We start from the raw sequence: 25730 nt of genomic DNA on the forward strand, positions 1-25730 counted from the left end.
AGGCCATCTTTATGTAGAGCAACAACTCTTTTTTCAAATCCTCAGAGAGTTCTTTGCCAAGAGGTGCCATGCTGAACTTCCAGTGACCAGTATGAGAGAGTAAGAGTGACAACACCAAATTTAACACACCTGCTCCCCATTCACACCTGAGACCTTGTAACACTAACAAGTCACATGGCACCAGGGAGGGAAAAGGGCTAATTGGGCCAAATTTGGACATTTTCAATTAGGGGTGTACTCACTTTTGTTCCCAGCAGTTTGGACATTAATGGCTGTGTGTTGAGTTATTTTGAGGGGACAGCAAATTTACACTGTTATGCAAGCTGTACACTCACACTCACTACTTGTCAAGTGTCATTTCTTCTTGTCACAAGAAAAGATATAATAAAATATTTACAAAAATGTGAGGGTGCACTACCTTTTGTGAGATACTGCATATATGATACAGTCTGTCACTAACATTAGCACATTGGTCATTTTTCTGGGTCCCCTCTGAAACTGAATTTTTTACCTCATGACCTAACCAGTAAGTTTGTTGTTTTTCATGTTTCTTTAACAGTGTTTTATCAAGGTCACGTGATAGTTTACGTTTTTGGGGTTGTATTAGAGATGTGCAAAGAGAGATCATACATAAGTATAACATTTAAGTAATGACAGATACAGATAACAAATGTAATTCTAGCACCCTTGTCCTAAACAGAGCTGCTAGTAAATTTAGTTGTGCTAGGTGGTAACTAGCCTGGCTAATTTGTAGTCTTTGATCCACTGGTTTCTTTCCTAAGCTTGAGTTTAATTTGTAGTCTCTCTATTCTGACTCCAACTGTTGTAATAGTGACTTATCCCTTGCTGAGACCTTTATTCCTGGTCTGTATAAGCAGATATAATCACCATAGACAGTCTTTATTAGATAGCTTGAACTCACCAGACACAGTTTCTTCCATCAGCATGGGTTTTATTGCAAGCAGGAGATTATAGCAGACAACAAAATGTGGCAGATGAATGGTATCTGCAGGTCAAAATATAGTTCCCGGGTGCGAGCAGATGGCATGAGACCTATACAGAAGTGGCCATTTCTTTCCTCACAAGACAGAGAAGCAGGAACAGGAAGTACATCAGAAGATGGGTGGGGACACAGATAATAAACAGAAAAGGATGGTGCTGTAACCAAAATAACTACAAGATGGCAGTATATTAACCAATTATATAAAAAACAAAACTATGCATAGCATCACATTTCACACAAGTGTAACAGAATACTCTCTCTTGTGTCAATAGGTGGCACTGTTGCCTTTGGCATTAGGATGATGGATTACAGTGAATTCAGGTTATGCGTAAATATGTTGTCTCAGTCAATTAGCAGGAGTCTTCTTTGACCGCTTTGCATGCTGGGATAAGCTATTTATTTGGAAGAAGTCAGGTGACTGGGGCAGATCGGGTGCAAAGATATTTGCTATTGCATTTGCCTAAGGGTGTCCTGTGCCCTAACCCTCTCTCCCCTGTTCCTGTTTAGAGAAATAAAAACTCTTTGTTCATTTTTAAAAGTGACTTGCGCCCATCTTTCCATCTTGCATCACACCCACCATGCCTGGTAACCTGCACTCTGAGGAGGAATGTCAGCACTCCCTGGCCCTTAGAGGTTGGGGAGACCGCTACACAATATTATTAGAAAATATAACAAGAATACTAAACTAAAGATGTTGTTTTGCCATGGAGAGTCTGCTTTCATACAGTGTGGCACAGATGATCGGACCCAGGCGCATGCTCGCCCTGGTAGAGACTGAATATTCCAAGTTTTTAGCTGTGTTATATACAGGCAGGACTTGTATTTAAGAAAATGGCCAGCTCCCTTTGCAAGCACTATGACCTTTTAAGGTCAATTTGCAGTGACATTCCTTTGGTATGAAGTCAGCTAAGGTAGCCAGGATATTGGAGGCTTTAGATATTGTAAGACAACTTTAATAAGTAAATATGAAATCTCCCCATCAAACAGACTAAGCTATCCAGCATAACCAACAGTTAAAGGTGTTGAGACAAAACATTTCAATCAGAGACAGGTACTTATTATGGTCAGCTTTTTTTTTGTGTGTAAAACCTTTGTTCGAAAAATAAAAACAAAAACTATTGTTGTAAATCCTTAATAATTGTTACCTGGAGTTCACCTTTGTCAGTCTTTTATTTAAAGTCCATCTAATACTACCCTATCCACTGATAGACAATGTTGTTTTTTAGGGGTGGCTACGATACTCCTCCATAAATACAAGGGTGTAGTAAATATGGCCAAAAAATAAAAACGAATGCAGCCTCCCCACCAATTATTGGTAAGCTACAGTATATTAAATATTTTTCTTGTGTTTAGTTATGCTGTCTGAAATATTTTTTACATATTTAAATTTGGTAACTGTAGGTACATTTGCTTATCAAGAACAAAATAGAATTCTGTAAGGGTCCGTGTTTGCAGCACCCTTCAGACAGACCTTAAACTTCTCTGAAGTATTTATCATCTTGATACTAGAGATGAGTAAACTGATTTGTGTGAACCAAGATTTGACCCACATCACTTAATACGATTGTGCCCAGAACTTTGCAATCACTGATGGGGTCCCTCCTTTGCTGCTTAGCTTTTCTTCCCATGTTCCCCGGTGCTTGCTCGCCCTGTTAAGCAACCGGACATTGTGAGCTTGACAGTTTGTTTCGTCTTTGTGCTCACAGGAGGATGGTGAACCTGAAACCTTGACTTTGAGCCAGGAAATCGCTCAATCCTCCTCATCCCATCAAAGCATTCTTCATCTCTGTAGAAGCTTATCTCTTTACAGTTTCCACTGGTCCCTAGTCATGGTGCGTCTGTTGTAAACAAAGAAGAATGGACAGTGATGGCTAAAAGAAAGTTATAGTTAACTAAGTATACCTGTCTCAAAACTGAGCAATTAAAATGTTGCAAATGCAGAAGTGACCTTAACCACTTCAGCCCCGGAAGAATTTACCCCCTTCCTGACCAGAGCACTTTTTGCGATTCGGCACTGCGTCGCTTTAACTGACAATTGCGCGGTCGTGCGACGTGGCTCCCAAACAAAATTGACGTTCTTTTTTTCCCACAAATAGAGCTTTCTTTTGGTGGTATTTGATCACCTCTGCGGTTTTTATTTTTTGCGCTATAAACAAAAAAATAGCGTCAATTTTGAAAAAAATGCATTATTTTTTACTTTTTGCTATAATAAATATCCCCAAAAAATAATTAAAAAAACAATCTTTTTCCTCAGTTTAGGCTGATACGTATTCATCTACATATTTTTGGTAAAAAAGAAATCGCAATAAACGTTTATTGATTGGTTTGCACAAAAGTTATAGCTAAATAGGGGATAGTTTTATGGCATTTTTATTAATAATCTTTTTTTTTACTAGTAATGACGGCGATCAGCGATTTTTATTGTGACTGCGACATTATGGCGGACATTTTTGACACATATTTGGGACCATTGTCATTTATACAGCAATCAGTGCTATAAAAATGCACTGGTTCCTGTGTAAATGACTCTGGCAGTGAAGGAGTTAACCACTAGGGGGCAGGGAGGGGTTAAGTCAGTACTAGGGAGTGTTTTCTAACTGTAGGGGGGATGGGCTAGCTGTAACACGTCACAGATCTCTGCTCCCGTTGACAGGAAACAGAGATCAGTGACACTGTCACTAGGCAGAATGGGGAGATGCTTGTTTACATCAGCATCTCCCCGTTCGTCCTCTCCGTGAGGCGATTGCTGGACCAGCGACCCGACTCACGGAGCTCCCGGCCGGCGCGCGGACGCAATGCCACGGCAGGGAATTAAATGGGACTTACAGGTACGCCCATTTGCCCAGCCGTGCCATTCTGCCGATGTACATCGGCGTGCACCGGTCGAGAAGTGGTTAAAGCAACATTAAAGCTTCATTTTTTTAAATTAAAATAACAAACATGGTATACTTACCTGCTCTGTGCAATGGTTTTGCACAGAGCAACCCCAATCCTCTTCTTCTGGGGTCCCCCATTGGCACTTCAGGCTCCTCTTCAACAAGTGCCCCCATGGAAATCTGCTTTCCATGGAGGCACCAATGCGGGCTGGCTCCTGAGCCGCCCTGTCTGGGTCTATTGCGGATTGGCCCTGCCCCTGCAAAGCATTTGATTGACAGCAGTGGGAGCAAATGGCTATTAATCTGCCCAATGAGGAGGGAGACAGTGGGAGAGCTGCTGTTCTTGTGCACATTGCTGGATCAAGCTCAGGTAAGAATAAGGGGGGCTGGGGGGGGGGGGGGATTGTGCAGCAATTAAGGCTTTAGAACCAGTTTAGGTTAAAATAGCCCATCAAAATGATAAGTAGATCACAGGATATAGATAGTTCAAATGTACAGGTATATGCAAATCTTAATTGTTCTTTTAAAGTATAAGCTTGGTTCTGTCTTTTGAACCTCGGGTCACCTGATGTAGTAGGTGACTTAATTGACTAATAGGGAAGCTCAGAAGGGGATGCATCAAGCATTTACAGTAAAAGATCGTATTTGCATAAAACTTTAGCTGCTTACAGTATATCTCTGGATTTACTGATCAATTTACAAGTGTTTCTTTTTCTTGCAATGATCATATGCAATGTTAATCATATGCTCAATTTGAATTACCCACATTATAGACTGGATTTATTGGGGGGAGATGAGGAGCTATAATTACTCTTGAGATACTGAAGTTAGATGTGAAGGAGAAATGGGATATGAAAGGAACATTGAAAATAACTCTCATTAGCAGTAGTAGTCGTGGTGCCCATGGCAAATCTAAAGGTGGGCAAGGGTGGAGGATAAGTTGTTGGAGCCTAGGGGGGTCAGGGGGTGTGGGCCGCACCGGGTGACACCCGCCAGAGGGGTGACACCTGTGGGCAGCAGCACCGCTAATGCCACACGGTCCTCACCCCTACACTAATCTCTCACATCTCGCCGTCTGTCTTACACAGCTGCCTCCCCCTCCTCTCTGTTTACATCTACAGGAAGGGGAGGCAGCTTCTGTCCGCTCCACTGCGTGAGAGGGAGGAGAAGCTGAATGTGCTAAACATAGGCATACCCAGGGGGTGTGGTGGGTGTGCTCAGGCACACCCTAATCATCCCTGTGCTCTGTCGGTGTTTCACACCTTTTGTTAGTGCTGACTGCTTGCCTGCAAAATGTCTGTCCTGTCCCTGTGTAACTCAGTCACCACCACTGGGGTCGGGTCCGGCCGGCAAAAACAGCTGTGCTGCGAGTGGGAGGTGATTGAGCAGGAAACTAGGACCACAGGCGCGGAGTAACCCAGCCGCATTTGCCAATGCAGTTTCTATAGTTCCCGGCTGCAGGCCCCGCAGGCGCCGACGTGTTGATCCACATCTGCACTCTGCCCTCATCCCCCCCCCCCCCGGCCTCTCTCTCCCTTAGAAGCAGCGGACTAACGGAGCCTGGAGAGCGGCAGACAAGTGGCTGCAGCCTGCTAGATCGAGGTGAGGGAGACAGCACTGAGTGGGGCACCTGGGCAGGCAATGGGCAAATGATGAACCAAAAAAAAAAAAAGCCAACCAATCCATATGAATCTTACCCTGGCTTGTCACTATATATATATATATATATATATATATATATATATATATATATATATATAGTGTAAAAATAAATATATATACTGTCTATATATGTTAGTAATATATATACCGTTATATATATATATATATTTTTTTTTCTATATATATATATATATATATATATATATATATATATATATATATTACATATACAATAAAAACTATGATGAACTATATGAACCCTGGCTTGTCAGCAAAAGAGTGCGTATATATATATATATATATATATATATATATATATATATATATATATATATACAGTGGGGACGGAAAGTATTCAGACCCCCTTAAATTTTTCACTCTTTGTTATATTGCATCCATTTGCTAAAATCATTTAGGTTCATTTTTTTCCTCATTAACGTACACACAGCACCCCATATTGACAGAAAAACACAGAATTGTTGAAATTTTTCCAAATTTATTAAAAAAGAAAAACTGAAATATCACATGGTCCTAAGTATTCAGACCCTTTACTCAGTATTTAGTAGAAGCACCCTTTTGATCTAATACAGCCATGAGTTTTTTGGGGAAAGATGCAACAAGTTTTTCACACCTGGATTTGGGGATCCTCTGCTATTCCTCCTTGCAGATCCTCTCCCGTTCTGTCAGGTTGGATGGTAAACGTTGGTGGACAGCCATTTTTAGGTCTCTCCAAAGATGCTCAATTGGGTTTAAGTCAGGGCTCTGGCTGGGCCATTCAAGAACAGTCACAGAGTTGTTGTGAAGCCACTCCTTCGTTATTTTAGCTGTGTGGTTAGGGTCATTGTCTTGTTGGAAGGTAAACCTTTGGCCCAGTCTGAGGTTCTGAGCACTCTGGAGAAGGTTTTCGTCCAGGATATCCCTGTACTTGGCCGCATTCATCTTTCCCTTAATTGCAACCAGTCATCCTGTCCCTGCAGCTGAAAAAACACCCCCACAGCATGATGCTTCCACCACCATGCTTCACTGTTGGGACTGTATTGGACAGGTGATGAGTAGTGCCTGGTTTTCTCCACACATACCGCTTAGAATTAAGGCCAAAAAGTTCTATCTTGGTCTCATCAGACCAGAGAATCTTATTTCTCACCATCTTGGAGTCCTTCGGGTATTTTTTTAGCAAACTCCATGCGGGCTTTCATGTGTCTTGCACTGAGGAGAGGCTTCCGTCGGCCACTCTGCCATAAAGCCCCAACTGGTGGAGGAGTGCAGTGATGGTTGACTTTCTACAACTTTCTCCCATCTCCAGACTGCATCTCTGGAGCTCAGCCACAGTGATCTTTGGGTTCTTCTTTACCTCTCTCACCAAGGCTCTTCTTCCCCGATAGCTCAGTTTGGCCGGACGGCCAGCTCTAGGAAGGGTTCTGGTCATCCCAAACGTCTTCCATTTAAGGATTATTGAGGCCACTGTGCTCTTAGGACCTCATGATTATCATTTGCTCTGACATGCACTGTGAGCTGTAAGGTCTTATATATACAGGTGTGTGGCTTTCCTAATCAAGTCCAATCAGTATAATCAAACACAGCTGGACTCAAATGAAGGTGTAGAACCATCTCAAGGATGTTTAGAAGAAATGGACAGCACCTGAGTTAAATATATGAGTGTCACAGCAAAGGGTCTGAATATTTAGGACCATGTGATATTTCAGTTTTTCTTTTTTAATAAATCTGCAAAAATGTCAACAATTCTGTGTTTTTCTGTCAATATGGGGTGCTGTGTGTACATTAATGAGGAAAAAATGAAGTTAAATGATTTTAGCAAATGGCTGAAATATAACAAAGAGTGAAAAATTTAAGGGGGTCTGAATACTTTCCGCCCCCACTGTGTGTGTGTGTGTGTGTATATATATATATATATATATATATATATATATATAACATACTTTTTTACTGACAAGCCAGGGTTCATATAGTTTTGAATTATATTATATGTAATATAATATTACATATAATACAATTCAAAACTATATGAACCCTGGCTTGTCATCAAAGAAGTGTGTATTTATTTATATATATACATATACTACATGTCTTTGGTATAAAAAAATAAATCCCAAGTGTATATTAATCGCAGCCACTGTGCCCATCAAACGCAGCCACTTTGCCATCAAACATAGCCACTGTGCCCATCAAAGGCAGCCACTGTGCCCATCAAACACAGCCACTGTGCCATCAATTGCTGCCACTGTGCCATCAAATGCAGCCACTGTGCCCATCAAACGCAGGTACTGTACCCATAAATTGCTGCCACTGTGCCATCAAACACAGCTACTGTACCCATCAATTGCTGCCAGTGTGCCCTTCAATTGCTGCCAGTGTGCCCATCAATTGCTGCCAGTGCCCATCAATTCTCTGCCCATCAATTGCTGACACTGTGCCCATCAATTGCTGACACTGTGCCCATCAATTGCCATTGCTGTGCCCATCAATTGCTGGCAGTGTGCTCATCAATTGCCGCTAATGTGCCCATCAATTCCTGCCAGTGTGCCCATCAATTGCTGACGCTGTGCCCATGAATTGCTGCCAGTGTGCCCATCAATAAAAAATGTGCATTTATTATTTTTTGTTGCAGAAGCCTGGAAAGCATTGCACTAGCGATCAGCAGATCACTGATGCCATGCAGGTCTCATGTACACTGTCGGTGTATTGGCTTACCCATAAAGGTAAGCCGATACTCCCTGACAGCCTACCATTAAAGTTCATGTTTTAGTAATATAGTGCAAATATATCTATACACGCATATGTGTTTGAGCTTTGGGGTGCACACCCTAATGCATAAGGCTGCGCACACCTATGGTACTAAAGTTTAATGTGTGCATTGAGGGGGGTCTGCACTGATGGAGGGGGGGGTCAGCATTGATGGAGGGGGGGTCAGCACTGATGGAGGGGGGGGGTCTGCACTGAGGGGGGTCTGTACTGAGGGAGGGGGGATCTATACTGTGGGAGGGGGTCTATACTTATTAGGGTGGTCTACACTTAGTGGGGGGGGGTCTGTACTGAGGGGGAACTATAGTTGGTGGAGGGGGGAGGGAGTGGCACCAAATTTTTCCACACCGGGTGACACCAACCCTAGTGACGCCAGGAGGTTACATCTCTGAGAGGAGTGTTGAAGTAGATGAGCTACCATAGCATACCACCCCATAAAAAAAATATCTACATGGCATTCTGGCACAAATGCTTCTCTTTCTTAGAATGTAAGGAGACGATGCAACAATAGTTATTCAGGGATTAGCAGAGGTAATGCACAAGAAATTAAATCTAGAATGTTTCTCTGCATCACCAAATAATACATTCATAGTTGTGTGCGTAGTTAAAGGCTAAGTTCGCCTTTTTTCTCTCTCTCCAAATTCCAGCTCCCCTATGTACCAATATACCATTAATGTACGTCTTTTGCAGAAATAACAAAGCTTTCCATTTATTCTACAGACGCTTACCCCACTGTCCTCATGACTGTTTGAAAACACTGCTCCATTACTTCTGCCTTACTTCCTGGTCAGACTTTAGGTCATGACACAGGAAGGAGTTGACCAGATGACCTCATTAGCACGCACCCTGCATCATCTGCCCTCCTACCTACCACCCATCTCCAGGTGCACGTTTTTTTTAAATGAAATGCAATCAATCAGTGATCACCCTTCTCACTAAATACGTACACAAGCATTGATTTTTTTTCTACTTTTATTTTTGTCTTGCATAGATTGTTTATTTTTTCAGTGTGTTGAGCGATCAGTCCTCAACACACTGTGGATAGAGCTGTAGTACTGAAAACAGGGTACTTGGTTCTGTAATACTCACCATACACTATACAATCTGATTGTATAATCTCCTTTAGATCTACCATCAAGAGCCTGCCTGATTGCATACAGAGTGATTGGATAGATAGTGTGTCCCCTATTATATAGTTTTGGTAAATCTAAAGGAGATTGTACAATCAGATTGTATAGCGTATGGCCATCTCTATCCGCTTCCCTACCCAGCCATAGACAAATGACGACCACAGATGGGATCTCCCATCCTGGGTGGACGTCATATGACGGCCTTGGGTTCCCAGCCGCCTAGGGGGCGCGCGCGCGCCCGCCACGTTGCTCGGGACCCGGTGCCTGTGCCCGGCAGCCGCGATGTCCGCCGGGCACCCGCAATTGCCCGTTAACCGGGCCGGACTGTGGATCTCTGTGTGTAAACACAGAGATCCACGTCCTGTCAGCTCAGAGGAGAGCGATCTGTGTTCCCAGAATGGAGGAACACTGATCAGTCTCCTCCCCTTGTGCGTCCCCTCCCCCTACAGTTAGAAGCATTCCCTAGGAGACACATTTAACCCCTCCCCGCCCCCTAGTGGTTAACCCCTTCACTGCCTGTCACATTTACACAGTAATCAATGCAATTTTATAGCACTGATCGCTGTATAAATGTGAATGGTCCCAAAAATGTGTCAAAAGTGTCCGATGTGTCCGCCATAATGTCGCAGTCACGAAAAAAAATTGCGATCGCCGCTATTACTAGTAAAGAAAAATAAATAAATAATTTTTTTTTTTAAATGCCATAAATCTATCCCGTATTTTATAGATGCTATAACTTTTGCGCAAACCAATCAATATACGCTTATTGCGATTTTTTTTTACCAAAAATATGTAGAAGAATACGTATCGGCTGAAACTGAGGAAAAAAATTGTTTTTTTTTTTTAAATTGGGATATTTATTATAGCAAAAAGTAAAAAATATTGTGTTTTTTTTCAAAATTGTCGCTCTTCTTTTGTTTATAGCGCAAAAAATAAAAACCGCAGAGGTGATCTAATACCACCAAAAGAAAGCTCTATTTGTGGGGGAAAAAAGGACGTCAATTTTGTTTAGGTACAACATCGCACGACCGCGCAATTGCCGTTTAAATTGCAACAGCACTGAAAACTAAAAATTGGTCTGGGAAGGAAGGGGGTGAAAATGCCCGGTATTTAACCGGTTATACACCTAAAAGTAACTAGTTGCGCTTTCAGTGCCATTAATTGTTAATGGCACACCAAACACAGAAGCAAACACACATTTTTCCATGTAAAAAAAACGATTGGCAAATGCTGCAAAATGTGCAGTACAAAACGTGCAACCCACAACACGCCAAAATATCCCATGAGCCACATGTAGCACACCCCATTGAAATTAACAGGCTGCCCTATGCGTTTCACGGGATAACCAAACCAAAAAACATGCAGTCCCACTACGCTAGATGTGAATGGGGCCTGAAAGTGAAATTGGTGTGTTTACACAAGAACAATGAGGCTCCATTCACATCTGTGTGTTTCAAAATGCATGGCAAACTCCACTGAAAATGCATGCTTTTCCTTGCATTTCAGAAACACTCCAAAACGCTCCCTCCCAAAAAAAAAAATGCACGTGGGAATGGGAGTTCCTGCTATGCAGAAATATGAACAGGGCTTGACAGCTGAGTGTTTCCGTCCACTCCCTCTCTACTTTTATAAAGATGGCTATACACTATGCAATCTGATTGTACAATCTCTGTACAATTTCCTTTCGATTTTCCAAAACTATGGAATAGAAGGACCCACCTATCTATCCAATCATTCTGTTTCAAATCAGTTAGGCCCTTGCACTACATAGTTGATGGTAGATCTAAAGGAGATTGTATAGTGTATGGTGAGCTTTACAGAACCCAGAACATACTTCTCCTGTTTTCAGTACTACAGCTCTATTCACATAGGCTGTTATCTGATCGCTTAGCACACTGACAAATAAACGATTAGGGATGAGCCGAACACCCCCCTGTTCGGTTCGCACCAGAACATGCGAACAGGCAAAAAATTTGTTCGAACACGCGAACACCGTTAAAGTCTATGGGACACGAACATGAATAATCAAAAGTGCTAATTTTAAAGGCTTATATGCAAGTTATTGTCATAAAAAGTGTTTGGGGACCTGGGTCCTGCCCCAGGGGACATGGATCAATGCAAAAAAAAGTTTTAAAAACGGCCATTTTTTTGGGAGCAGTGATTTTGATAATGCTTAAAGTGAAACATTAAAAGTGTAATATCCCTTTAAATTTCGTACCTGGGGGGGTGTCTATAGTATGCCTGTAAAGGGGCGCATGTTTCCCGTGTTTAGAACAGTCTGACAGCAAAATGACATTTCAAAGGAAAAAAAGTCATTTAAAACTACTCGCGGCTATTAATGCATTGCCGGTCCGACAATACACATAGAAGTTCATTGATAAAAACGGCATGGGAATTCCCCACAGGGGAACCCCGAACCAAAATTAAAAAAAAAAATGATGTGGGGGTCCCCCTAAATTCCATACCAGGCCCTTCAGGTCTGGTATGGATATTAAGGGGAACCCCAGCCAAAATTTTTTTAAAAAATGACGTGGGGGGTCCCCCTAAATTCCATACCAGGCCCTTCAGGTCTGGTATGGATATTAAGGGGAACCCCACGCCAAAATTTAAAAAAAAAACAGCGTGGGGTCCCCCCAAAAATCCATACCAGACCCTTATCCGAGCACGCAACCTGGCAGGCCGCAGGAAAAGAGGGGGGACGAGAGAGCGCCCCCCCTCCTGAACCGTACCAGGCCACATGCCCTCAACATTGGGAGGGTGCTTTGGGGTAGCCCCCCAAAATACCTTGTCCCCATGTTGATGAGGACAAGGGCCTCATCCCCACAACCCTGGCCGGTGGTTGTGGGGGTCTGCGGGCCAGGGGCTTACCGGAATCTGGAAGCCCCCTTTAACAAGGGGACCCCCAGATCCCAGCCCTCCCCCCTGTGTGAAATGGTAAGGGTTTTGTACCCCTACCATTTCACTAAAAAACTGTCAAAAATGTTAAAAATTACAAGAGACGGTTTTTGACAATTCCTTTATTTAAATGCTTCTTCTTTCTTCTATCTTCCTTCATCTTCTTCTTCTTCTGGTTCTTCTGGTACTTCTGGTTCTTCCTCCGGTGTTCTCGTCCAGCATCTCCTCCGCGGCGTCTTCTTCCCTTCTTCTCCTCGGGCCGCTTCGCATCCATGGCATGGAGAGAGGCTCCCGCTCTTTTCTTCATCTTCTCTTCATCTCTTCATCTTCTTGTCTTCATCTTCTTTTCGGGCCGCTCCGCATCCATGCTGGCGAACTTGCGAACAGCCCACGTTAGAGTCGAACATGAGTTTGACTCGAACTCGAAGCTCATCCCTATAAATGATCTATGCAAGATAGAAGTTGAGGTAGAAAAAAAATTAATGCTTGTGTATTTAGTGAGAACAGTGATCACTGATTGATTGCATTTCATTTAAAAAACGTGCACCTGGAGATGAGTGGTAGGTAGGAAGGTAGATGATGCAGGGTGTGTGATAATGAGGTCAGCTGGTCAACTCCTTTCTGTGTCATGACCTATAATCTGTCCAGGAAGTAAAGCAGAAGTAATGGAGCGGTGTTTTTAAACAGCCATGAGGACATTGAGGTAAGTGTGTGTAGAATAAATGTAAAGCTTTGTTATTTCAGCAAAATAAGTACATTAAGGCTATCTGGGTACATAGGGGAGCTGAAAATTAGAAGAAAAAAAAAAGGTGAACTTAGCCTTTAGGTTAGCAAGGGCTAAGCCAAGGATACCCAGGAACACATTGGTCAACTTCAGTTTTAATATACCACATGAGGTATTATCATACCATATCATAACAACAGTCAACACATGGCAAGCTCATCTTTCTCATTGTCACGAGGGTATTATCCACTAAATATTACTGTTTCCTACTATTTACAGGCTACGTGTGTTAATCAACATTAACACACGTTTTGCTGCATCTTAATGTGCATTGCATTAAAAAAGCCCATTAATTTGAATGGACTGGCAACACACCAAAACAGGCCAGAAACCTGACATGCTTTGTATTGCACGGTAGTGTATTGTGGTGCACTGTGATGCTTGTGTGTTGGGTGTGCTATTGTAAAAAAATGGCACAGCAATGCACTTACACACGGTTTAACATGTGTTGCAGTAACATGCACACTGTCATGTGTTACTGCAATGCACCACACAATGGAAGTGATACCTCTGGAGTGTGTTCAGGCTCAAACAAGGGTACCAAGATACCACTGTTTTCTTATGTAGCACCCTCTAGTTAGTGTGCTAGAGAGAGATAGCATTTTTGCTAGTGTAGGTAAATTTTCAGGCTTGGCTGGCAGCCAAGCCTGTGTGTTTTTCTTCTGGGTCAGGGTTAAGTGACTCACAGGCAGAGCTGGTGACTCACAGGCAGCATTACCAACACCTCCCACTTCTTTCCAGAATGTTTTGGTGTTTTCTGGAAAGAAAAGAGGAGAGGAAAGGTGGAGCTGCCTGGGCTATTCTAAGGAGCCCTGACCAATCCCCAACTTGGATTGGCAGGGGGCAGGCCTCTTTAAATACTCAGGGTCAGCTCAGCTGGGGAGGAGTTGTTTGGGCAGAAGCTGGAGATGGAGTGCTAGTCTGTCTGGGCCTTTGAGGGAGCTCCCCAGTTGGGGGAGAGGGGGGGGTGACCTTGGGCCTGGGGCTTGGGTGTGGTCAGGACCCTTCTAATGACACACAGAGGTGTCCTGGACAGGTGGCACAGGAGCAAGAGAGGACAGCGGGAGAGCACTGCCAGGCAAAGTCTCCAGGAGAACAACAGGTCGCAGCCAAGAGGGCTGGTGAGTGACACACAGCCAGGAGAGGACTGGGGAGGCACGCCTGAGAGGACTGGGAGATTTCAGTCTGGGATGGGTGCAGAGCCAGTGGAGTGGACTGTGGTGGCATGGGCAGTGGAGAGAGACAGCTGCAGCCAGGAGGGCTGGCAGTGCCTGAAGAGGTGGTCATGAGAGCAGTAGTCACATGTACAGCTAGCATTGAAAGAACCTATATTTTTACTACACCATGGTCCCTGCCTGCAAATGGCATTTAGTTTTGGCCTTGCTGAGCCAGTTTCAGGCCTGCATATCAGTGCTAGCTGGTCCTGGAAGAGCAAGCAAGTGATGTGCTGGAGGTGTTAAGGAGAGATAGTCTGCAAGTAAGTGTTGTGCTGGAGAGAAGAAAGCAGTTGTATATACCGGAGGTGTATATCGTTTTCTCAGTCCTTAACAATTTCTGCAATCAACTGGGCATCTCAAAGCTATCCTATCCCCATCCAAGTTTAATGCCCTCAATAAAAATACAAAACATAGTGCATTGACTGTTTTCTGTCTGAGAGTGATTGAAATCGTGTGCCTGGCTGGGCAGGGTGACAGACAGACTACAATACTCAGCAGCCCTCAAGAGGGTACCACTACACTTATCAATGGAATTGTTTTGAGCAACAAAAACAGCATCAGGAACATGTGAAGAAGAGCATGTGAGTGCGTTCTTCTTAGACCAGACCAGACCAGATTTTAATAGAGCAGCCACTGGCAGTTGGCGAGTTATGTATACTTTTTACTAGGCACTTCAAAGAAGGTGAAAGAGGTCATGTTGGGCTGAAGATATGTAATCAAAGAAATTTCCCAGGTTGGAAAGATTTGTCCAATTCCCTGTACATTCTGCTTATAAAGAATAGGCGACCAGCAATAAAGTCAGTGTTTTTTATTACTGACCTATACACAACAATCTGGAGACTTACCATATTTATGCTCTAAGTCTGAATGTTAACTTCCATATGATCAGATTCCTTTGTGTATGGACAGCTTTGGGTCCATGTATTTAACTCCCGAGAGGATCTTTCTGCTTTGCCAAAAACAGCGAACAGCCAGAGGCAAAGCAAGGCATTCTTTCACCTAGGGCAAAGACTCAGTTTGGCTTATTCTGCACAGCCCCCTCATCTTAGTCTGCACATCCTCCCCAGCTCACTCTGCACTGCCCCCGGACCATCTTAGTTTGCAAATAGCCCCCCCACCTGACCTCTACTTAGAGTCTAGACACAACACAGGCATGGGAGATTTCCTTTCTCCCAGGATCCAGTGGATGACATCAGTGCCCTGCAAACCCCAAAGAAGCATTACACGTCCCCAGACTGCTTAGCTCTTGCAGGAGTCTCTGCGGGTGCTGCCGGTGCTATGCAAAACACGTCATCCCTCCAGAGATGCCCTGGTTGGTACGCATCTCCGGCATCTCTCCAGATGGGCCGTGCCAGTGCCACAGTTGTCATTACTCCTGTCAGGGGTAGCGCCCAGGGACCCCCCCCCCCCTAATTTTGGCCCTGGGCAAAGCAGAGCCAAAAAGTAATTCACAAGGCAAAATGTGACCACTTACCTTTTATGTTATTTTTTTTAGTGGCAGCTTTGCTTTAAAATCTGTGCTGAACCAGCGACACAATGGTAGGGCCTCCTAACCAAGTGTTACTGAAATAGTAATCCTAATATCTACTCTATCTTTTCTCATCTGGACCATCATGTCAACCTAAAATCAACCTCTCTAGCAACTTTTTTCAATACTTTCAGTTTTATAGTCACTGCATCTTCAAATTAGAATGCTAGGAGATGTAGTCTTGGCACCTGCCTATCTGTCACATTTATGAGGGCTGTAAGACCATAGCAGTCCCTCTTCCCAATCAGAATTATTCAAAACTAATCCAAAGGGCAAACATGGCAGCAAGACCAATAATGAGAAGGATTTCAGGATATCATTTTGTTTTTCAGCCATGCTATTTTATTTTTTTTACATCTCTAGGGGTCCTCTTCTCAAATCGCATTCTTTATTTGATCTCAGGGTTCTAGTTTAACACTTCCGAATTTCCAACAGCTTGTAGAGTATGAAGAATATTGTCTGTAAAGTCAGAAAGACCTGAATTCTGGCTTTGGCTTAGGAGAGGTAATAACGGTAATCAGCCTCTATCCTTCCTGTATTATCTCTGTTGTTAAATGATTGACTGCTCAGCTGAAATTGCAGGTTATGCTCCTAACTTGTTGAAAGGACTATAAAAAGCACATTGGAGAGCTGAATTGTGGCAGACACTCAGCTAAACCTCCCTTTTCTTTTTATTTCCTTATGAGGGCGACTGCCCTTAATCCACTGGAAATACTAAAAATATCCTCATATCATCTATTTAATTCTGCCATTATAGATTTTACATATGGATATTTTGACTATTACTTTTAACATAAAAGCGTTTTAGTGGAAAATAAAATCAGATCCGTTTTCTAGGCCTGGTGATACAATAATATACACCTTCATCAATGATGATTGTAAAATTGTAACTGAAACAGTGATTATTATAGGGTAAAGTCCATGTAAACTCAAAATCTATTTTCCAGTATGTTTGGCATCATGCCTCATTGTATAAAAAAATTTTGCACTCTGTTGCAAAGTTTCTTACCTGGAGATCCTGCCAGTAAAGCACTTGCTCTTGAAGGCTGACTAATGCTGTCAATAAGCCACTGTCTCATGCCGTGTACACACGAGCGGACTTTTCGACCGGATTGGTCCGACGGACCGAGTCCGGCACACAATTCGACCGTGTGTGGGCTTCATCGGACCTGCAGCGGACTTTTTCGGTCTAAAATCTGACGGACTTTAGATTTGGAACATGTTTCAAATCTTTACGTCGGAACTCCGCCGGACCCAGTTCCTATCGAAAAGTCAGCTCGTCTGTATGCTAGTCCGACGGACAAAAAACGACGCTAGGGCAGCTATTGGCTACTGGCTATCAACTTCCTTATTTTAGTCTGGTCGTACATCATCAGGTACGAATCAGTCGGACTTTGGTGTGATTGTGTGTAGGCAAGTCCGTTGGAAGTCCATCGAAAGTCCGTCGGATAGTCCATCGGACCAGTCTGGTCGAAAAGTCTGCTCGTGTGTACACGGCATTGCATGCAGTTGTCAGTCTGTCATTTACGTTCCTTCAGTTGGCTGTTGGATTGCCAGGTCAGATAGGCAACCCAATGAACAACCAAAGAAGCTGGTACCCATACCCTAGCCCTGTGATAGACTGCCCTATCAGACTTTTATGTAAGAGACCAGTCTTATATAGGTGCTTTATCATATTTGTGGTACACTTGACATTACAACTTCCCTGGAGTACAACTGTTATTTCAAATGCACACTTCTGCTGGTAAGATATCCCCACCTAAAGCAAGGCAAGGGAGCTCTGGAAGTGACCTTATGACATGAAGTGATAGAGCCACGGATGATGGGGAGTGATGGCTAGAAGAGGAGCTTTAAACATTATGCCAGCTATTTTATTCTAGTTTTGGATAGAATGAGTTAAAATTATTGTCAGGTTTTTATTTCTGTCTATGACGCCCATTGGGGGGCGGGGATTTTATTCATTTTAATTTCTTTGTGACAACTGCACAAGGAATGATTGGTTAAGTTTCCACATGGACAGGAAATAAACACATTGCCAGTTGTTCTAACTATTCTTCACTCAATTAAAAATGGTTTGTCTGCATCTCCATTGGAAAGCATTCCCATTGTTACCTGTCATGATATAACATGGGGGCAAATCTCTCCAATATTTATTTTTATTTATTTCAGGTACTTATATAGCGCCGTCAATTTACGCAGCGCTTTACATATACATTATACATTCACATCAGTCCCTACACCCTCAAGGGGCTTACAATCTAAGGTCCCTAACTCACATTCATACATACTAGGGACAATTTAGACAGGATCCAATTAACCTACCAGCATGTCTTTGGAGTGTGGGAGGAAACCGGAGTACCCGGAGGAAACCCACGCAGACACAGGGAGAACATGCAAACTCCAGGCAGGTAGTGTCGTGGTCGGGATTCGAACCAGTGACCCTTCTTACTGCTAGGCGAGAGTGCTACTCACTACACCACTGTGCCGCCCCAATAGAGACAAAGATATCAATAAAATCCTTATGGGGTCTTTAACCTCCTCGCCTTTCTATGCATAATTTTGGCTACAGTAGCACTTTCAGTTTCAGAGTTTTCCAGAAGTGGATAAGGGAGTAGTAAGGTCAGGGTTATATGCCTGGGTGGAGCGAGGTTCTAAAGCCAACCTCACATCATTTACGTAGATTTCACCTAGACTTAGTCTTGTAAATCAGCAAAATGTACTTGTTATTTTTTAACAACCCATTTAATATACAGTATCTCACAAAAGTGAATACACCCCTCACATTTTTGTAAATATTTTATTATACCTTTTCATGTAACAACACTGAATGACACTTTGCTACAATGTAAAGTAGTGAGTGTACAGCTTGTATAACAGTGTAAATTTGCTGTCTCCTCAAAATAACTCAACACACAGCCGTTAATGTCTAAACTGCTGGAAACAAAAGTGAGTACATCCCTAAGTGAAAATGTCCAAATTGGGCCCAAAGTGTCAATATTTTGTGTGGCCAACATTATTTTCCAGCACTGCCTTAACCCTCTTGGGCATAGAGATCACCAGAGCTTCACAGGTTGCCACTGGAGTCCTCTTCTGCTCCTCCATGACGACATCACAGAGCTGGTGGATGTTAGAGATCTTGCGCTCCTCCACCTGCGGTTTGAGGATGCTCCACAGATGCTCAATAGGGTTTAGGTCTGGAGACATGCTTGGCCAGTTTATCACCTTTACCCTCAGCTTCTTTAGCAAGGCAGTGGTTGTCTTGGAGGTGTGTTTGGGGTCCTTATCATGTTAGAATACTGCCCTGCGGCCCAGTCTCTGCAGGGAGGGGATCATGCTTCATGAAAAGATATAATAAAATATTTACAAAAATGTGAGGGGTGTACTCACTTTTGTGAGATATTGTATATCCATGGCCAGCATTGTGGCTAAGTGGTTAGCACTTTGCCTAGCAGCACTTGGGGATCATGCTTCATGAAAAGGTATAATAAAATATTTACAAAAATGAAAGGGTTGTACTCACTTTTGTGAGATATTGTATATACATGGCCAGCATTGTGGCTAAGTGGTTAGCACTTTGCCTAGCAGCACTTGGGTTGTCAGTTCAAATCCCAACCATGACACTATCTGCCTGAAGTTTCCTACATACATACACATACTAGGGCCAATTTAGGCAGGAGCCAATTAACCTACCAGCATGTCTTTAGAGTTTGGAAGGAAGCCAAAGTACCTGGAGACATAAGCACAGGGAGAACATGCAAACTCTGTGCAGGTAGTGCCGTGGTTGGGATTCAAACTGACGACCCTAGTGCTACTATGAGAAAGTGCTAACCATTTAGCCACTGTGCTGCCCATGGATATATAATAAATGGGTTGTTGTTAAGTAATGCACATATAGTTTTAATAAGAACTAGTACATGTTGTTGATTTAACAGATAAAGTCTAGGTAAAACCTAAATGTAAGGTAGGCCGTGGAAACCAATCTCACCCCACCCAACCATATAACCCTGACTTACTACTCCCTTATCCACTTCTGGAAAACTCCCAACTGGAACTGAAAGTGCTACTTTAGCCTAAATTTCAGATTGAAAGGGGAAGAGTTAAAAAACCCCATAAGGTTTTTTGTTGATTTCTGTATCTCTATCAGAGAGAATTCCCCTCATATTATGTCATGACATTAAATGATGGGAATGCTTTCCAATGGGTGCAGACAAACCATTTTTAATTAAAGCGGAGTTCCACACAAAAATGGAACTTCCGCTTTTCGGAACCCTCCCCCCTCCGATGTCACATTTGTCACCTTTCAGGGGGGAGGGAGGAGCAGATACCTGTCTAATACAGATATCTTGCTCCCACTTCCGAGCATAGATACCCGTGCCACCCACGGGTATATACGGCACTTCCCGTCCCCCCGCTGTCTTCTGGGGGACATACGGGGGCCAAGGAGACAGCGGGGACCAGTGGGAATGCACAGCGGTTGTCGCTTCACTTCCTGATTCCCTTACAGAAGATGGTGGCGGCAGCAGCACCCGAGAGCCGAGGGACAGATCGGCTTCGGGTGCCGACATCGCGGGCACCCTGGACAGGTAAGTGTCCATATTTAAAAAGTCAGCAGCTGCAGTATTTGTAGCTGCTGACTTAAAAAAAAAAAAAAAAAAGGCAGAACGCCGCTTTAAGTGTAGAATGGATTGTAATTGACGACCCCAGTACTGCTAGGCAGAACTGCTAAACACTTAGCCATTGTGCTGCCCATATAGTTTTGTTTACAGATCTGAAGACAGCAATATTGTATAATACAGTGAGGGAAAAAAGTATTTGATCCCCTGCTGATTTTGTACGTTTGCCTACTGACAAAGAAATGATCAGTCTATAATTTTAATGGTAGGTTTATTTTAACAGTGAGAGACAAAATAACAACAAAAATATCCTGAAAAACGCACTTCAAAAAAGTTATACACTGATTTGCATTTTAATGAGTGAATTAATAAGTATTTGATCCCCTATCAATCAGCAAGATTTCTGGCTCCCAGGTGTCTTCTATACAGGTAATGCTCCTAATCTCAACTTGTTACCTGTATAAAAGACACCTGTCCACAGAAGCAATCAGATTCCAATCTCTCCACCATGGCCAAAACCAAAGAGCTGTCAAAGGATGTCAGGAACAAGATTGTAGACCTACACAAGGCTGAAATGGGCTACAAGACCATCGCCAAGCAGTTTAGTGAGAGGGTGACAACAGTTGTGTCAGGTCACTTTGAGGCTAGGTGACAGATGCACTCTGTAGGAGTCAGAAGTGCACCGCTAGGTAGTGGACCCTAGGACTAACTGCTGCGGATTGAACCCTGGGAGGTTCAGGAAGCAGGTCTACTGGATCACTGACACAGATCCCACTGGGAGCTAGAGCATAGATTCCCCAGGACGCGGAGTCTAAGAGCCAGCAGGTGTTCACCAGAGCCTTTAGTGGTAAGGATGGACTGCGCTGCAGTCTGGCTCCAGGTCGCGGCCCCCAGGGTCTCACAGCTCACGGTAGACTACAGGAGAAGAGGAAGGAGGCAGCAGGCTGGGGCAACAAGGAAGTAAGGGACAAGCCAAGGTCGGGGCCACAAGCAGACAAGGACAACAGAGTACACGCCAAGGTTCAGGGTCACAGGCAAACAGGGATGGTCGGGGACACGCCAAAGGTCAGGGTCGCGAGCAGACAGGAATAGTTAAGAACAGGCCAAAGTTGGTAACAGGAATCAGATGTAGGAAACACAGCAAGTACACACGGAGGCTAACACACAATTGTTGATCAGCACTGCTGGCTTGCAGTGCACAGGTTAATATAGGGTTTCCTGATAGGGCCTGGGGTGGGGCCATGCTTGGAGGAGAGGTTACAAAAGCAGTCAGGTGAGAGGCAGCTGGTCTCTAGAGAGGAATACATGGAGACAGGTGAGCTGACAAAGAAACTCTATTGCATAACCATGACAAGTTGGTGCAATTATTTGCAAATGGAAGAAACACAAAATAACTGTCAATTTCCCTCCGTTTGGGGCTCCATGCAAGATCTCACTTCGTGGAGTTTTAATGATCATGAGAACGGTGAGTAATCAGCCCAGAACTACATGGGAGAAATGATCAATGATCTCAAGGCAGCTGGGACCATAGTCACCAAGAAAACAATTGGTAACACACTACGCCGTGAAGAACTGAAATCCTGCAGCACCCGCAAGGTCCACCTGCTCAAGAAAGCACATGTACAGACCCGTCTGAAGTTTGTTAATGAAAATCTGAATGATTCTGAGGAGAACTGGGTGAAAGTGTTGTGGTCAGATGAGACCAAAATCAAGCTCTTTAGCATCAACTCAACTCGCCATGTTTGGAAGAGGAGGAATGCTGCCTATGACCCCAAGAACACCATCCCCACTGTCAAACATGAAGGTGGAAACATTATGCTTTGAGGGTGTTTTACTGCTAAGAGTACAGGATAACTTCACTGCGTCAAAGGGACGATGGACAGGGCCATGTACCGTCAAATCTTGGGTGAGAACCTCCTTCCTTAGCCAGGGCATTGAAAATGGGTCGCGGATGGGTATTCCAGCATGACAATGACCCAAAACACACGGCCAAGGCAACAAAGGAGTGGCTCAAGAAGAAGCACATTAAGGTCATGGAGTGGCCTAGCCAGTCTCCAGACCTTAATCCCATAGAAAATATGTGGTAAACTGAAGGTTCGAGTTACCAAATGTCAGCCTTGAAACCTTAACAACTTCCCATCCGGGCCAATTCTGGCACTTCGCTCCTACATGTAAAAATCATCATTTTTTTTCTAGAAAATTACTCAGAACCCCCAAACATTCTATATGTTTTTTTTAGAAGAGGGAATCCCTAGGGAATAAAATGATGGTTGTTGCAACTTTTTATGTCACATGGTATTTGCGCAGTGATTTTTCATAAATTAAAAAAAAAAAAACAGTAAAGTTAGCCCAATTTTTTTGTATAATGTGAAACATGATGTTACGCTGAGTAAATAGATACCTAACATGTCACGCTTTAAAATTGCTCACACTTGTGGAATGGCGCCAAACTTTGGTACTTAAAAATTTACCTGTTTAGAGTTAAAGAGGAGGTATTGGGCTAGAATTGTTGCTCTCGCTCTAACGCACGCAACAATACATCACATGTGTGATTTGAATGCCGTTTACATATGTTTACATATTTTTACACTTTCTCTTTAAAAAAAAGTTTGATCACTTTTATTCCTATTACAAGGAATGTAAATATCCCTTGTAAAAAGAGTAGTGCGTCACATGTTCTCTTTATGGAGAGACCCCAGATCTCTCCTTCAGGCTGGAAAGACCAACATCAAAAAAATAAACTGTCTTGGGCCTTTCCAGCCGAGTCCCCGGCATTGTTTACATCCGCCACCCCAGACGTGACGTCATAACGTCACACCCGGGCCCCCGAGGGTCATAGAGATGACTGGGGGACCATATGGTCAATAGAAATCTCTATGGCTAACTTCCGGCGGTGACGGATTCATTCTCCGCCTCGCGGATCGCATGGGCGAGACCGGAGAAGCACCGGAGGCCACCTGTAAGAACGATCAAGCGGCTGAACTGCCGCTATGATTGTTCCTATGGTGCACAGAATCGCCAGCAGAAAAAAATGATATCTGGATGATGCCTGTAGCTGCAGTCATCATTCAGATATCACCATTGAAAGTCCATGACGTCATATGATGTACTGCCAACGAGACTTGGTTAATGACTTGGAGAAGATCTGCAAAGAGGAGTGGGACAAAATCCCTCCTGAGATGTGTGCAAACCTGGTGGCCAACTACAAGAAACGTCTGACCTCTGGGTTTGCCAACAAGGGTTTTGCCACCAAGTACTAAGCCATTTTTTGTGAAGGGGTCAAATAATTATTTCACTCATTAAAATGCAAATCAATTTGTAACTCTTTGAAATGAGTTTTTCTGGATATTTTTGTTATTCTGTCTCTCACTGTTAAAATAAACCTACCATTAAAATTATAGACTGATCATTTCTTTGTCAGTGGGCAAATGTACAAAATCAGCAGGGGATCAAATACTTTTTTCCCTCACTGTATGGGTTCATGCACACAGCTGTAATCTTGTGCTGTGTTCAGCTGCATACAATTGAAGAAGAAAATGCTCAGTATTCCACTCTCAGTAATTTTATTTGTGTGCATGTATAACATGGACTATAACTGATAACTGCTGTGGAACTTCTTGCTTTGTTGCTGCTGTATTATCCTTCTGCAGTGTGCACAGGGTTAACCTGAATGTTCCTTAATGCAGAAGTGCAGCAGTCATTGTAGGGAGTCCACTTTGCAATGCTTGTCTATGGATTTGCAGAGGACAGCAATCTTGGCTAGCTCGGGAGGACAGTGATTGGCTGATGCAAAAGAGCAAGGGGAAGTGTAGTATGAAGGCTGTAGAGGGGAAAGGTGAAAGAACGCCACAAGGTTGAAGTGAAGGAGGTGGCCAGAGATTGCTGGAGCTATCTAATGATGTTCTTATCAGAGACTCCTGCTGCCATTATACCCTGTGCAATGTTACATATGAGGGGACCTGGATCCTGAGAGCCCTCACTGGGGATCTTGCTGGATACTGCAAGTGACCGTGACCATCAGTGGGCCCCTGACCATCAGGAAAGGACCACTGACTACTATTGCTGGGTGCTAGCTTGCAAGGGAGAATCCTTTCGCAAACCTACCTGGAAACGCCTGGAGTTGGGAGAGTGCCTCATGGCAAAAGGAAGCTATGTTCTATACAGCCTAGACAATTTCAGCTCTTTTCTCCTCTTTCTTCTGCAGGGTCTGGTGGGGGGCTGTAGTTCAGACCCCATTACTTTTAGTGGGCAGCGCTCCCAAGGAGACTACATGTCTCATGATCCTGCTGCAGCTTTGTTTGATTGGTCCCTCTGCTGCTTGCCAGGAGGGAGGGGGAGCAAGTGGGCGATCACACACAGAACTGCTCTGAAGATGCACAACAGGGAAGCTCACAATGAGAGGTGGCTTTTGCACAAACAGCCTACTGTTTACACAGATCCCAGCAGTGGGGGTGGGAAGGAGAGCGGGGATCAACATAGCTGGCAGGGCTCTCAGCTACAGGTGGTACTGTGTCAGGTATACATGCAATAGGTAAATCCAGAATATTAGATATAGTGTGTATTTCAGTAATTTCAGCCTTTCAATAATTGTAACTAAAACAGCAAAATACACATTCAGGCCAGGAGCACACTTAGGCCCCTTTCACACTTCTAAACTACCAGTAAAACACTGAGTGCTTTTGAGAGCTTTCCATTAATTTCAATAGAGAGGGGCATTTTTTCACCGCCCTGCCAGCGCACTGCCCCAGTGTGAAAGCATTCATTGATTTTAATGGAAATAGGTTTTCATGAGATTTTCAGGCACTTTTTGTAGCGTAAAAGCGCCTGAAAAGCAGGGGTGAAAGGGGTCTTTTGCAGTGCGTTAACATTTGTTGCATTAAGGCAGAGCATTCATTTTGAATGAGCTGCCAGTGCAACTATAGCACTGACAAAACCACGCTTTTTGTTTTATTTTTGGAACGCCACCCACGTAGTGCATTAACGGGCATTGAGGCATACTGCCATGTGTTGTTGGGATTTTATTTAAAATAAAGAGCCAGATGCTAATACGTGCAAGGTGTTGTACTGCGCATTACCACAAAGCAGAGATGTAATTCCTGGCTTACTGCATTTTACACATATCAACATAGAGCTGCGTTGCAAAATTCTGGTCACCCGGTAAGTACTTAGAGAAGAGGGCTGTGTCTCCAGCGAATGAGAGGAGTTGCTGGTGTTTTGTACATCATACAGGTAGACGGGGTGAAGGGGATAAAAATTAGGGTG

The 25730-nt window shown here is 43.6% G+C and overlaps 1 protein-coding gene across 1 annotated transcript in view; it reads right to left on the bottom strand.

Moving 5' to 3' along the window:
* Nucleotides 1-579: 579 nt before the first annotated feature.
* The window catches only part of LOC141111065 (uncharacterized), a 48447-nt gene continuing 23296 nt past the window's right edge, over nucleotides 580-25730 (bottom strand). The window contains exon 3 of the transcript XR_012236371.1: nucleotides 580-2841. The gene's annotated coding sequence lies outside the window, so the exon portion shown is untranslated. The remainder of the gene's footprint in view (nucleotides 2842-25730) is intronic.

This window comes from Aquarana catesbeiana, linkage group LG10 (genome assembly GCF_042186555.1).
Source record: "Aquarana catesbeiana isolate 2022-GZ linkage group LG10, ASM4218655v1, whole genome shotgun sequence".
NCBI lineage: Eukaryota > Metazoa > Chordata > Amphibia > Anura > Ranidae > Aquarana > Aquarana catesbeiana.